The sequence below is a fragment of the Phoca vitulina genome, unplaced genomic scaffold, assembly GCF_004348235.1.
Source record: "Phoca vitulina isolate PV1807 unplaced genomic scaffold, GSC_HSeal_1.0 scaffold8, whole genome shotgun sequence".
In the NCBI taxonomy this organism is placed as follows: Eukaryota; Metazoa; Chordata; class Mammalia; order Carnivora; family Phocidae; genus Phoca; species Phoca vitulina.
Genome location: NW_022589711.1, coordinates 4,221,457 through 4,236,075, shown reverse-complemented (window position 1 = coordinate 4,236,075; position 14,619 = coordinate 4,221,457). Strand labels below are relative to the sequence as shown.

Below are 14,619 nucleotides of genomic sequence, written 5' to 3'. Positions count from 1 at the left end.
TTTTTGCCCAAGGTCACACAGTTAGGAAGAACAAGGTCTAGACTCTAAAGCAATTAAACTTCAAATCTGCATTGTTAACAATTTGCTCTTCATATGCAAATATATTTCTTGCTTCAAGCTATGTAATAATGATATATATATATTTTTAAAGATTTTATTTATTTATTTGACAGAGACAGAGATAGCGAGAGCAGGAACACAAGCAGCGGGAGTGGGAGAGGGAGAGCAGGCTTCCCGCCGAGGAGGGAGCCTGATGTGGGACTCGATCCCAGGACCCTGGGATCATGACCTGAGCCGAAGGCAGACGCTTAACGGCTGAGCCACCCAGGCGCCCTATGTAATAATTATAAATAATGCGGTAGGGATGGGGGTAAGGCAACGACATTGAGTAATGCCCCAGACAACTGAAGTAAATTGCTTCTAAAAAGTGGGAGAGTCCTCATAAATCACTCCATCTGGAACTTGCCTCTAAAAGCAGGCCATCAAGAAAACCCTCCCACTACAGCAGTGGAAGCAAAGGGAAACCATTTGCAGAGAGCAAGAGAATCATACTATGTACACAGAGCTGATTGTAGCAAATAGAAACAAATATCTAGAACAATTAGCAGGTCTAGATGTAAACTCTGAGTGTTTCAGTTTGAACCTTGAACAGTTGTACACAGACTGAGGATTTATACAGTTTCTATTCCCTGCCCCTGGCCCCATTCCAGGAAGTTCCCAGCCTGGCATGAAACTGTATGATACAACCCAGGGGAAAGACTGGTATGAGAGTTTCAAAAGGATCAGCAGGTGGATCAGAGCCAGAACAAGAGAACAAGTAGAGAGCTGCTTATCTTACTTTCAGCTAAAGGTTTTTCCAACATCCTACTGAGAAAGTGTTGAGTCAACCCCTTTGTGATTATACATAGTCTAAGGAACTTCATTCTACACATTCTGTACACATATGTATTTACATTTAGGTGAGCCAGGCCTAAGGTAAAACTATGGGCAAAAGCAGCCATAAATTTGTATTTCCCCAGATCTGCTTTTATTCTTTGCAAAGTCCAGTTTTCTCATATCCTCCAGAATTGGTCTAAGGGGGATGAGAGACGGTTTTTCCATAAGCAACTTGGTCAAGCTCTTGGAACCATGTTTCTCCTCTCCTACGCCACCTCACTGCAGTTATTAGATAGGAGTCTGGTCACTTCCGATCTGCTGAATGGCAACCGTGATGCCGACGTTTGCTGAAGGTGCTGCCACGGCTGCTGAACACGCAGACAGGTGCCGCTGAGGGGCCAATATCTGGATGTAGAAGGCAACGTTTCCCCTTGTCTGGTCTATGAAGTCAGATGGCCTGGCTTCAAATGCAACTCTGCCATTCACTAGGTATATTAATATGAACGTGTGTTTGTGTATTTATCAAATGGGAATTTTAAGAGCCCTTACCTGATTGAATTGTGACATGGTGCATATAAAGCACTCAGTTAACATTACTGAGTGCTTATTGTAAATGGTCTTAATCTATTCAGGCTGCTATAACAGAACACCATAGATGGGGTGGCTTATAAACAACACAAAATTATGTCTCACAGTTCTTGGGGCTGTGCAGTCCAAGATCAAGGTGTTGGCAGATTCAATGTCTGGGAGAGCCTGCTTCCTGGCTCATAGATGGCCATTTTCTCTCTGTGTCCTCACAAGGGGGAAAGGGCAAGGGAGCTCTCTGGGGTCTCTTTTAGGAGGGCATTAATCCTATTTCATGAGAGGCTCTACTCTGATGATCTCATCTCCTCCAAAACGACCCACCTTCCAGTACCATCACATTGGGGTGTAGGATGTCAACAAATGAATTTTGAGAGGACATAAGCATTTGGTCTATAGCATGAGCTAAGCAATGTACTAATACTGTTTTTACTGATAAGAAGCAAGGGGAAGATGCATCTCTGTGCATTCCATATAGTAAATAGCTCTGCCCCTTTTTAACTTGATGATCTTGAAGAAGAGAACCCAAAAATGAAAGAAAAGTTTTATTCAAAGATCTGATTTAAGAAATATCCCTGAAATGAAACAAAAACTGAAACTGCAGAAAAAAATCACCCCCAAGAAAATCTGATATGGAACATTCAACTCCCAAACTAAAGAGCTTCAAAAATAAAGGTGTTTTTCCAGGCATCTAGGTTTTATAGGTAAGCTACTAGCAAGGGAAGGAATTTAGGCTGGTTTCTAACTTCTCTAATACTCAACACCAGAAGGAAAAGAGCAGTATTAGCCAGCTTCCAAGGTGATCTTTCATGATCCCCACGTCCTGGTGTGCAAACTCTTGTGTAGTCCGCTCCCTCACTTTAACAGGGTTGGACTGTGTGACCAACAGAATCCTGAAGAAGTAATGGTATGTCACTTCCAAGATTGGGTTATAATAAGGCACTGCAGCTTCCGTCCTGGTTGTACTCTCACCCTCTCTTGGGTAGCGCATTCTGGGGTAGGTCAGCTGCTATGCAAAGGTCAAGGCAATGAGGAAATGAAGTCTTTTGCCACCAGTCAGGGAGGAAGAGCCTCCCAAGAACAACCGTATGAGTGAGCCATCTTGGAAGCAGATCTTCTAGGCCCTGTCAGCCCTTGAGATGACTACAGTCCCAGCACACAGCTTGCACACGTTATCAGATCTGAGCCATAACCACACAGCTGAGCCACTCTCAGATTCCTGACCCTCAGAAACTGCATACCCTAACAAAGGTGTGTTGTAAATGGCTAAAATTTTGAGTGATTTGTTACACAGCCATAGATAATTAAAACAATCCTCAAAAAGAGAAATAAAGTGTGACCCAAGAATAATCTATTCAGAGAAGACAGTATTCAAGAATAAAGTAACAGAGGGGCACCTGGCTGGCTTAGTCCATGGAGCATGGGCGATGGGCAGCGGGAGAGGGAGAAGCAGACTCCCAGCTGAGCAGGAAGCCTGATGCGGGGCTCAATCCCAGGACCCTGGGATCAAGACCTGAGCTGAGAGCAGATGCTTAACTGACTGAGCCACCCAGACGCCCCAAGAGGTAATATTTTCTGAAAGATTCCTCGTCGGTTAACAAAGGACATATGAAAAATATAACAAGGTTGAAGTTGTGTTTATTTCTTAAAATATTTACATTTTCACTGATAGCAGTTAACATCTTGCTAAGAAAAGATCAAGGACCTTAGCACTCCTGCAATTCCTCCCAATGTTGTTTATTTAGACTATTATTATTATAGTTACACATTTCATGATTTTTAACATTTATTTTCCAGTCTGTAGCAAAATTTCCATAGTGACTTAGTGTCATTTCTCCATTTTAACAGAGCCAGTATTCACTGTCATTTTCTTCACCAGTTTCTCATTTCTGAGCTCTTTGCTTCAGTCTCTTAATTGGCTAATTTTTCTTAACAAGTAGTTCTTTTAATGGGCCTTGTGTTGTCTAATGTTTCTGACTTTTGAAAATATCTGTTACTTTATTCCTTTTTAATTTTTTAAAAAGAATTTTAAGACTTCATTTTTCAGTAATCTCTACACCCAACGTGGGGCTCAAACTCACAACCCCGAGATCAAGAGTCACATGCTCAAATCAATAAATAAAATCTTAAAAAAAAAAAGATTACCTCTTGTGTAGAGCTCTGTCCTGATGCCCAATTTCAATAATTCCTTTAGTTTCACTTTTCTTTTTTTATATTGCATATCTGAAGTAAATTGTGCTTAGAAACAGGACTTATATTATCTCTCTTCTTTCACTGAAAAACAGCATAAGTGAGGTTCACTACTGTGAACTTCTGGTTCAGGACAGACTTGCAGGGCCAACTTCTCCCAGCCCTACTTCCCCTTTTGACTTAGGGTCAAGCCAGAGTCTAGCTCCCACAGTCTCTTTTCAGGGGCCCCGCCGCATAACTGGCACTGGGCCTCGGATGGGACTACCTAGTCCAAATCTACGAATCTACCTGAAACCAAACCTCAGGTAGAAAACTTGGGGGTCAAGGATGGGGGCGATTTGTTTCCCTTTCCAGAAGACCTTTGGGCTCCTGATGTAAATGTTTTCCTTCAACTTCTCAGTTCAAGAGCCGGCTTTAAACTAAATGCCTCTTTTTACCTTTCTCCTATAGTCCATGCCTTCTAGGATGCACAAGGTATAAGGATCTGCTCAAAGATGGTCTTCCATCTTTATCTATACAAGGACAGAATGGCAACATCTTTTGCATAAGAAAAGAAAGGAACTATTCATGTAATCCCCCCTAGGGCATAAATTTGGCAGATTGTCCTACTAGACAAGTCAATAAAAGCTTAATATTTATATACTTGTAATTCAGTGGAATGCAGTGAAACACTTCAAACAGTGCTGAGAATTATCATAGTAATTTGATACGCTAGTATTCTAATACCTTTTATCTATTGGTGTTTCAGGAGAATGTGTATCTCTATTGCTTGTCAAGAGTATTACCTTGGTAGTTTATTAGTGGTAATTCTTGATTAATCCTGGTGTTACACGTTGAATGCTTGTCAAAATGTCACCACAGAAAGGCAACCATAATGTGTACATCTTTCATGAGGAGTATAAAATATCTTCATGCTTTAAAAAAAAAAAATTTATTATTATTATTTTTTAAGATTTTATTTATTCATTTGAGAGAGAGAGACAGAGAGAGCACAAGCAAGGGGAGAGGGAGAGGGAGAAACATACTCTGCTGAGCTGGGAGCCCGACATGGGGCTCGATCCCAGGACCTGGAAATCATGACCTGAGCTGAAGGCAGACGCTTAACCATCTGAGCCACCCAGGCGCCCCATCTTCATGCTTTTAAGGAAGATAAAATGAGTCCATATTTTTATTTCTTTTATGTGCAGCTAGCACATGTAAAATGGACATTTTTACTGCTTAGGATATAGACTCTAAATCACACTATTGAAAACTTTAAAATTAAAAAAAAAGTTAAAATTATTTTTATTACCTATATTTATTTTTTCTGACTAGAAAATTAATATTCACTACAGAAAACTTGAAAAATACAGAAAAACACAAAGAGAAAACTAATCACCCATACTTCTTCAGCCAGATTTAAACCTGTTCACATTTAGGGCGCCTAGGTGGCTCAGTCATTAAGGGTCTGCCTTCAGCTCAGGTCATGATCCCAGGGTCCTGGGATCAAGCCCCGCATCGGGCTCCCTGCTCCGCGGGAAGCCTGTTTCTCCCTCTCCCACTCCCCCTGCTTGTGTTCCCTCTCTCGCTGTGTCTCTCTCTGTCAAATAAATAAATAAAATCTTAAAATATATATATATAAATAAACCTCTTCACATTTTTTTTAAGTTTAGTTATTTTTTTAGTAATTTCTATACCCATCATGGAGCTTGAACTCATGACCCCAAGATCAAGAGTTACAGGCTCTTCCGACTGACACAGCCAGGTGCCCCAAACCTGTTCACATTTTAATGTAAGATCTATCAGCATTTTTTTGACACATATATGCGTATATCATTTATTTCAAAAACTGGATTCTTTGCATACCTTTAATTTTATAATTTGATGTCTTCACTTACCATACTGCAATTTTTTTCATGTTATTCAGTATTCTTTTGTGATGTTTTTTAATGGTTGGAGAAGCTATACTCTGTTTAACCAAACTCCTATTTCAGATATTTTAAGTTATTTCTTGTGTTTTACCATTATTTACTTCAAGCAATTTCTAGAAGTAGAATTTTTGGGTAAGAGTGTCTATACATGTTGCAGGCTCATGATACCTACTGCAAATTGCACACAGCCACTATCCCCTCCCCTCCCCCATAGTCACACTAAACTTCACTTATACACTCACTAGAAATGCATGCAAAGGCCTGTTTCCAGCACCTTTTCTCATGGGGTGTTATGTTTTTCAGTAGGGCCAATTTCTTTAATTACTAGAGAAGGATATTTTTTTTCTCATATATTGCATTGCCTCCTGTGTACTTTATAACTAATTCAAATTCCTTAATGATTTTTTTTTTACTTTGAAAAAAAATGTTAAGGTAATTATCCTTGTCATATATTTGCAAACATTTTCCCAGTTTATCATTTTCCCCTTTAATTTTTGTTTGACATTTTTTTGACATACAGATGTTTTAAATTATTTATGCTGTCAACCTTATCAATCATTTCCCTTATGTTTTCTTCCTTTGGCTTTATGTAATTACACAGGAGTGTTCACTCAGTGAAAATTCATCCAGCACACTTATGATTTGCATACTTTTTCTGTATGTATATTTCAATAAAATTTACCAAAGATAATTCAAAAGTAAAGATCTTTGAATTGAATTACATTTCTAGCCTCTAAATATGTATATGTACACACACACACACACACATACACATATATTCTTTTGGTTATTTTATTCATTTTTTAAATTTTTTAATCCATTTGGGTATGTTGTTATAAGGTGAACTAAATGTATTTTTCCAAACTGTCAACTGGTTTTAGCAAAATAATTTTCCTTTGACTATGGATAGATTAATACCTTTTCCCCCCCTGAACCTCAGCATTAACATTTGCAAAATGAGTAAGACAGATTGATCTCTTGGCTTCTCTCTGTGTCTACCTATGATGAAGTTACATAAATGTTAAATAATAATCAATAGTGATTTAAAACCATAAGAGGGAGAAACACTGAATCTAAATATACCAACCAGGCACTTCATCTAACAAGTCCAGACAGACATGAATAATCATCTATTAATGGCAATTGTGTTCATACAAGCAAAGTTCAACATATTAAAAAAAAAAAAAAAAAAAAAAAAGATGAAAATGAAGGTAGAAAAGCTGTTTCTTCCAGACTTGTAAATAGTCCAGAGAAGAAATTACCAGAAGCAGCAAATCTAGCCACATCAGCAGCTGAGTACCTTCTTCTACCTTCTGTAATGGGAGATCCATTTGGCCCCATGGTTCCTGCACATCCATATATCCCTGCATCACCTCCTGATATTAATTTTGGAAGCTTTGCAGGCATTGACCTAGTTAGGTACAGACTCAAAACTGAATTACCATTTTCATGTTCACAGAAGTCAATTAGCATTTGCCCTTGAGCTCTTCAGGAATTGACACATTCAGTGAGTAAATTTTGGTACTGAAGCTTTTTTTTTTAAGGTTTTAATCCCCCAAACTGGACCTAATCAGGTTTAGCATAGGAACCAACAGAAGGTAATTCTATTCATTATTACTGAAGCACTATTCTTTCTAACGTTTCTCATGGTCTCCTCATTGGAGAAGCATATGTTGCCATCACCTAGCCCAGTACCTGTATACTAGAAACTTTAGCTCCTGCTGTCACTGTCATGACCACCTACTGCCAACTAGAGTAGTAAATTCATGGAGGCACCTATGTTTCCTCATGATTATGAGGACCACCTCACACCAGAGTAACCTGAGGTACTCTCTTAATTCTTCGGTCTTTAGAACACATGGATTCATGAAATCGGTATATATCCCCTTTGACCCAACACCCAAGTGCTCCTGGAATTCTGGATACCAATGTTCATTAAAGGCTCATAAGAGCTATTAACATTATTGACAAGACAACCCATGTTCATTGCTAAAGGCAGGGGTCAGTAATGAATTGTACTTTGTATTTACTATTGGGAACAGACTGCCATTAACAACTATTTGTTTTCTGTCTCTTTAATCTCAGGACATTTGCCTGGGGGAACCTGGGTGGCTCAGTTGGTTAAGTGCCAACTCTTGATTGCAGTTCAGGTCATGATCTCAGGGTCATGAGATTGAGCCCCATGTCAGGCTCCATGCTCAGCAAGGAGTCGGCTTAAGATTCTCTCCCCTCCCTCTGTCACTCCCCCTGCTCACATTCACTCTCTCTCTCTCAAACAAATTTAAAAAAATTCTAGCATGCCTGGTTTGTACGTCTGCTGGTATCTCATTTTGAGTAAGGGAAGTCAGGAGTGAAAAAATGAAAACTGCCTTCCACATCAATACCGATCATTCCAACACAGTCATGCCATTTTGACTGTGTTACACTCCAGAGATCTTATAATCAAATTTCATTTTCTACTAAGTCAAGGCCTGATTCACTCCAAGGCTAAATCTACTCCAGGAGCACAGAAACCTCTCTTATTCCCTAATTTGTCCCTGATAACTATAATAGTATCTATCACACATTCACTGGAAAAAAAGAGATTCAAAAAATCTATCAATTTTTTGAATAGGTAATACATTCATAAAGTATTCAACTTTCAGAAGACATAAAAGGATATACAGTAAAAACTTAGTTTTCCTCCTGTGTTCTCTTAGCCACCCAAATATCCTCCTCAGAAGCAATAACTATTATTAGTTTTTTCCTTTATCTTTCCAGAAATAATAATCATATGCATACACATACATATTTCACACAAATGGTGGTATACGCTAGATACAGTTTTACATCTTGCTTTCTTCAGTTAACAAAATATCCTTGATACAGTTATTTCATGAAGAAAGATATATTAATATTTCATAAAAAGCTATCTCAATGACAGACATTTTGGTTTTCTTACCTAATCAATAGAAGTTAGTTATAACTGTTTCTGCCTTCCAATGAGAATTTTGTAAATTATAAAGGATTTTTAAGAAAAGAAGACTGATTTTCCAAGAAGAAGGTAATACAAATTAATCCAGAAATTAAAATGTCTTCCTGGATTAGAGTGTATCCTATAATTTAAAATTCTTCCAGAATGCCCAAGGTTTTAGATAGATTTAATTAGAGTCCTTTCAAAGACTCAAGAACATATAGAAAAGGTCTCCTTCCCTCTAAAACTGTGAGTGCTAAAAGCCACACGTAGAAAGCGCCTACCAAAATTAAAGAAGCAGACCCAAAGGAGCTGACTCATGCTGTGGTCATTTGAACCTCTGGATTCAGTTATGGGTCATAACTAAGGAGAGGCAAGTGAGGCACTCATCTCAGGAGCAAAATTAAAGGGATGTAAAAAAAAAAACACAAAAAAACTGCCATCAAAAAAAAAAGTATTTTAAACCACACTTTTTAAAAATCAAAATTAATGTAAAAACATCCATGATTGAAAAAAAATATTGACTTTTAAAATAAAAACAGGATCCTACTGTGCACTTGCATGACCTACCTCACTTGTCCCCCTTTAATCCCAACTCTGAGATATCTTGGTTATTCTATAAATTCTTTTTTTTTCACCCAGGTTAATTTTAGGCCTGTCATTTCCAACTGAACGAGTTCTATCTACTACACCACTTCACAACGTTATCATAGCATTGCATGATTTAATGCATGTATAGCACTTAGCAAGTACTTGATACACATTTAAATGTTGGTTGTTTAGGCTGTTATTATTCTCACTGAAATGTCACCTCCACTCCCCTACAACCTTGAAATACTCCAAACTCCCACACAAATTTTGCAGATATCTTCAAAATTACAAAAACAGTCCTGTCTACATGAGTCCTGGGGAACAACCCCAGGTGTTGGGCTCTGAATCTACCACAACATGGGTTCCCAGGTCAAGCTGCCCACTAGCTGCTCCCAGCAGATGACCAAGTATGGCAAGGAAACAAAGGCAGGCTCATTCCTCACTAGTGACGTTGGCTTGAGAACTCCCCATTGGCCTTGCTGAAACTTTTAGAACTGCTCTGCATTCTAAGCCTCTTCTCACCCTCCTTAGCTTCCCTCCCTCTCTCCTTCACAGGTATTAGAAGGGTGTTGTGGCCTGAGGCTCTCTCAGTCTCCTCTATTCCCTCTCTCTCCATTTTCCCTAAAAGGCATTTTCCCCAAGAAATTTCATGCATATCTAATCCTGTCTTAACATCTGTTTCTTGAAGGACAAACTAACACAGGTCACAATCATCTTTTCATTCTTGTGTGCACATTTCTCCCTAAATGACTCAGACCATGCAGAACGATCAGACCTGTTAAAAAATACAGACACATACAGATACACAGACACAGACACACACACAGACACACACAGACACACACAGACACACACACACACAGAACCAAAGACCAAAATTTGTTGGTCACCAAGTCGGTGTTAGAGACTTGGCAGTATGACTTAGGGGAAGCTGGGCTGTGGTGAAAATCACCAGGAAAATCACCAGCTACAAGCACTGGCAGATAAGCAAGAAGCTGAATCATGGACAATAGTTCCTCCTCTTCTCCCCCCTCCCCACCTTTTTTTGGGGCCATCATTTATTTATTTAAATTAGTTAAGAAATGGGAATGATCCCAGTACTTTCTCGCTTCATTTTCTGAAACACCTATATTCTTGCCACCCCAAAACTGGAGTTTCTGGCACAAAAACCATAGTTCCCACTCCCCACTATTCATTCCCAGTTATTCAGGCACCACAGGGGAACCATGTGGATCAAAGGTGTTGCCACCACTTACTCTCTTTTATATCAAGAGGTCCTCTTGGAAAACAAAGGAAAAGAATTCTTAGGCCTTTATGAGTTGTTTTATGATATCTACACTGACCAGCTTCTCTTTAAGAGAAAGGCTCTATCTCGGCAACAGACCAGACCGCTGCCTGTCTTGCCCCACAACATGGGCCAGAACCCAAGACTTTCACACTACATCCCCACCAGTGGGTTACCAGGCATTTTTAAAGACATAACCCAGTCATAACAGATATCCAGTGACTCCTAATCCACCACAATGAGAGAAAGTACGCAGGTCACAACATACAAGGTCTATGCCATGCCAGAAATCTCAGTAAGCCAGAACCAGTATGCCAAAAAGCCTCCTTCTGAAAGTGGAGCAGGCATGGGGGACTATCCTTACTGGTTTTATGATATTGCCTTTGTCCCAAGGTCATGATGACATCATAGCAATTATGGCTACTGTTTCAATACTGGTTAATTTTCCTAGGTACTGGGAATCTCTTTCCCACAACCATCAACACTACTGTGCTAGAAACTGATAACAGTTACTGCTTCTGGAGGAACTCTAGATGACTGGCAGGCCATAAGGAAAAAAAAAATATTTTTATATCCTTTACTAAAACTGAAACCATACAATCTCATTACCCACTCAACAAACAAAATGTAAAATAAAATAGACTGTTTTGAATTTTAGATGGCCTTACCAGAAAATTGGATCAAGGTTCATAATTCACCCAATTAGGGCAGATACTTATCTTAGTCTGTTCAAGCTGCTATAACAAAAATACCATAGATTGGATGGCTTAAACAACAAACATTTCTCACAGTTCTGGAGACTGGAAAGTCCAAGATCCAGGCACTGGCAAATTCAGTTTCTGGTGAGGACCTGCTTCATGGATAGCCTTCTTCCCACTGTGTACTCACATGGTGGAAGACACTAAGGAACTCTAGGGTGGGGTGCTTGGGTGGCTCAGTCGGTTAAACATCTGCCTTTGGCTCAGGTCATGATCCCAGGGTCCTGGGATCGAGCCCCGCATCAGGCTCCCTGCTCCAGGGAGCCTGCTTCTTCCTCTCTTATATACCACCTGCTACAAGAACATCTGGACTTCTCTCCTTCACATCCCTGAATCCTTCTAATAATGTCATCCATTCCTTCATCAAGAACATTGTATTTCAATATAACTATGGAATCTATTTCATAATACTTTCTTCCACAAGGCTCTCTAAGACTGGTAATTCCCTAACTGGCCTCAACCACCCTGTATTCACTTTCCAGCAAAATGGGACAAGGTAAAAATTTTCCATATATCAGCATAGATCCCGAAAGATAGTGACTCTTTGGCACTTCAGGTGTAACTTTTAAATCCCAATAAATTGAATACAAAATCATATACATATGTGCACTTATTGTTTTTTCTAGTGTGACGATCTATAACTTTAATCAAATTGTCCAAATAGTTAGTTGATAACCAGAAAACTTAAGAACCATGTAGCAGATGTTTTGGTGCCAGGCCTATATTTATTCAGCATTTACTGTTCCCATATTTCCTATGGGAAAAATCAATGACTGACTGACTGAATGAGGGCCTTCTCCAACTGCATGAGTGTGCTGGACCCCTAAAGGACAGATGGAGAATGCTGGGGAGTTAATATCCCAGGCACAGTCTCCAGCCATCAACAGATGGGAGTTGGTAAATAAACACCCCAGTTCCTCATTCCTCAGATGGGACAACTCCAAGACTTACTCTATATAATCTACCAGGATCTCCCACTGGGATTGATCCATTATCCACAGAGTCATTCTGCTCATCAACATACCTTCTGTTGGCTTTTTTCCATGGTTGTCTCACTTCCCCATTTCCTTACTTGTGTTTCCTGGAATCATATTCTAAATAAAAACTTGCACTCACATCTGTACCTCAGGGTCCACCCAAGTCAAACCACGACTCTACTGGTTCCCATAGACATCATCCATTTTGGCTATCACTTGGTTCATCTATACTCTAACCAACCAATACTAAAATCAGAATGTTTGCTAAATGGGTCAAGTTCTATATTCCTCTTTGGAAACCAGCTGTGTTTCACTGATCCCCCTGTAATGATTACATTAGACCCTTGTCAACAAAAAACATCCTGGAATGCCAGGATTTTGTTAGAGACAAGGAAAAGCTTTTTTGCCATGCAGCTTCCAAACCAGGGAAATACAACCTTTGGCAGCAAACTGAAAGTACATTCCAAAGGGGAAGGATTAGGCTCAGGGTTAAATGGACAAAAACTGCAAATTCTGTGCCCTTTATGGGGACTGGTCAGACTTAAGTCCCAAACTGCAAGTATAATGAGTGGAGTGGCAAGGAGGATAGAGTTCACTATTTCTGGTAGCACTTTCAGGATGTGGCAGCCTTTTGAGAGCATGACAGGATATGTTGCAGGGGTCTTTTGCAAATTTTGCTGAATTTTGTGCAAGCTTGCCACCTTAGGTTGTGCTGACTGGTTTTGTTCCACATGGTCATTCAACCTGTTTAAAAATTTTAGTTTTTTCCTCCTTTGACATGAGGGACCCATTTTGTCTATCAGTTGTATTGTCTAATTATTGGGGTCTTTTGTCCTAACCCGACTTTGTATTTAACCTCACTACATTCCATATCACACTAGAGGTAGCTGATGGAGAAAATACAATATTCTTCCTAATATCTTAGGCTTCTGTGCCCAGCATCACACCACATGTGATCATCTCAACAGATGCAGAAAAAGCATTTGACAAAATCCAACACACTTTCATGATAAAAACTCTTTGCAAAACTTGGGATAGAAGGAAACATCCTCATCTGATAAAGAACATCTATGAAAAACTCATAGCTAACATTATATTTAATGGTAAGAGACTGAATACTTACCCCCTAGCATCAGAAACAAGAGAATAATTTCTACTCACAACTTCTATTGTACTAGAGGTTCTAGCCATGACAATTAGAGAAGAAAAAGGAGTAAAAAACACCTAGATTGTAAAGGAAGAAATGAAACTATATTTCCAGATGACATGATCTTGTATATATAAAATCCTAAGGAATCCACTAAACAAACAAACAAACAAACAAAAAACAGCAACTACTAGAATAAATGAGTTCAACAAGGTTGCAGGATATAAAATCAACATACAAAAATCAGTTGTATTTCTATATACTAGCATCTTTGACCTTTGGGCAACTTAACATTTCTGAGCCATTGGTTCCTCAAACAATCAGAAAATGAAATTAAGAAATCAGTTCTATTTATAACAACATCAAATATAATAAATTTAACAAAGAAATTTAAGACTTTTATTACCCTGAGAACTATACCTAAAGAAGTGGAAAGACACCCCATGTTTATGGGCCAAAAGGCTTAATAATAGGATGGTAACATTTCCCAAACTGATTTACAGTTTCAGTGTAATCCCTGTCAGAATTCCAGCTAGTTTTTTAGAAGAAAATGAGAAGCTGAATTTTTAAAATGCATATGGAAATGCAAGGAACCTAGAATACCCAACCCAATCTTGAATAAAAGAACAATGTTAGAAGACTTCCTGATTTCAAAGTTTATTAGAGCTACAGTATATAAGATAGTATAATACTGGCATAGATATACCTATATTAAAAAAAAATTAAAAAGATAGACTTATAGATCAATGGATAGAAAAGAGATTCCAGAAATAAGCCTTTACATTTTATGGTCTTTTGATTTTTTTTTAATTTTTTTAAAGATTTTATTTATTTATTTGACAGAGAGAGAGAGAGCGCATAAGCAGGGGGAGCAGCAGAGCAAGAGGGACAAGCACACTGCCGGCGGAGCAGGGAGCCCGATGTGGGGCTCGATCCCAGGACCCTGGGATCATGACCTGAGCTGAAGGCAGACACTTAACCGACTGAGCCACCAGGCGTCCATGATCAACTGATTTTCAACAAGGGTGCCGAAAAAATTATATAACGGACAAATTGACTTTTCAATAAATGGTTCTAACACACTGGATATCCATATGCAAAATAAGAAGGTTGGCTCATAAATCTAAATGAAAGAGTTAAAACTTAAAACTCTTAGAAGAAAATGTAGGAGTAAATCTCAAGAAGCTTGGATTAGGCATAGGCTTCTAAAACATAGCACTATAAACACGGAGAAAAGAAAATTCTCAGCAGCCCTTTGGGGCCTGAGGGGAAAGATAAAAGGGTGTGAAAAGGAGCTGACCTAGGATATCAGGAGGCTAAATGTTTATTTCCTTATTCTGTTGAAGATTA

General features: G+C 38.9%; 1 long non-coding RNA gene across 3 annotated transcripts in view; it reads right to left on the bottom strand.

Annotated features, from left to right (window-relative positions):
* The window catches only part of LOC116633730, a 156,690-nt gene that overhangs the window by 130,196 nt on the left and 11,875 nt on the right, over positions 1–14,619 (bottom strand). The window contains exon 3 of one of the 3 annotated variants that reach the window (XR_004299772.1): positions 4,440–4,562. The exons of the other annotated variants lie outside the window; for them this stretch is intronic. This is a non-coding gene — a long non-coding RNA (uncharacterized LOC116633730). Of the gene's footprint in view, positions 1–4,439; positions 4,563–14,619 lie in introns of those variants that run through there. 3 annotated transcript variants of the gene reach the window in all.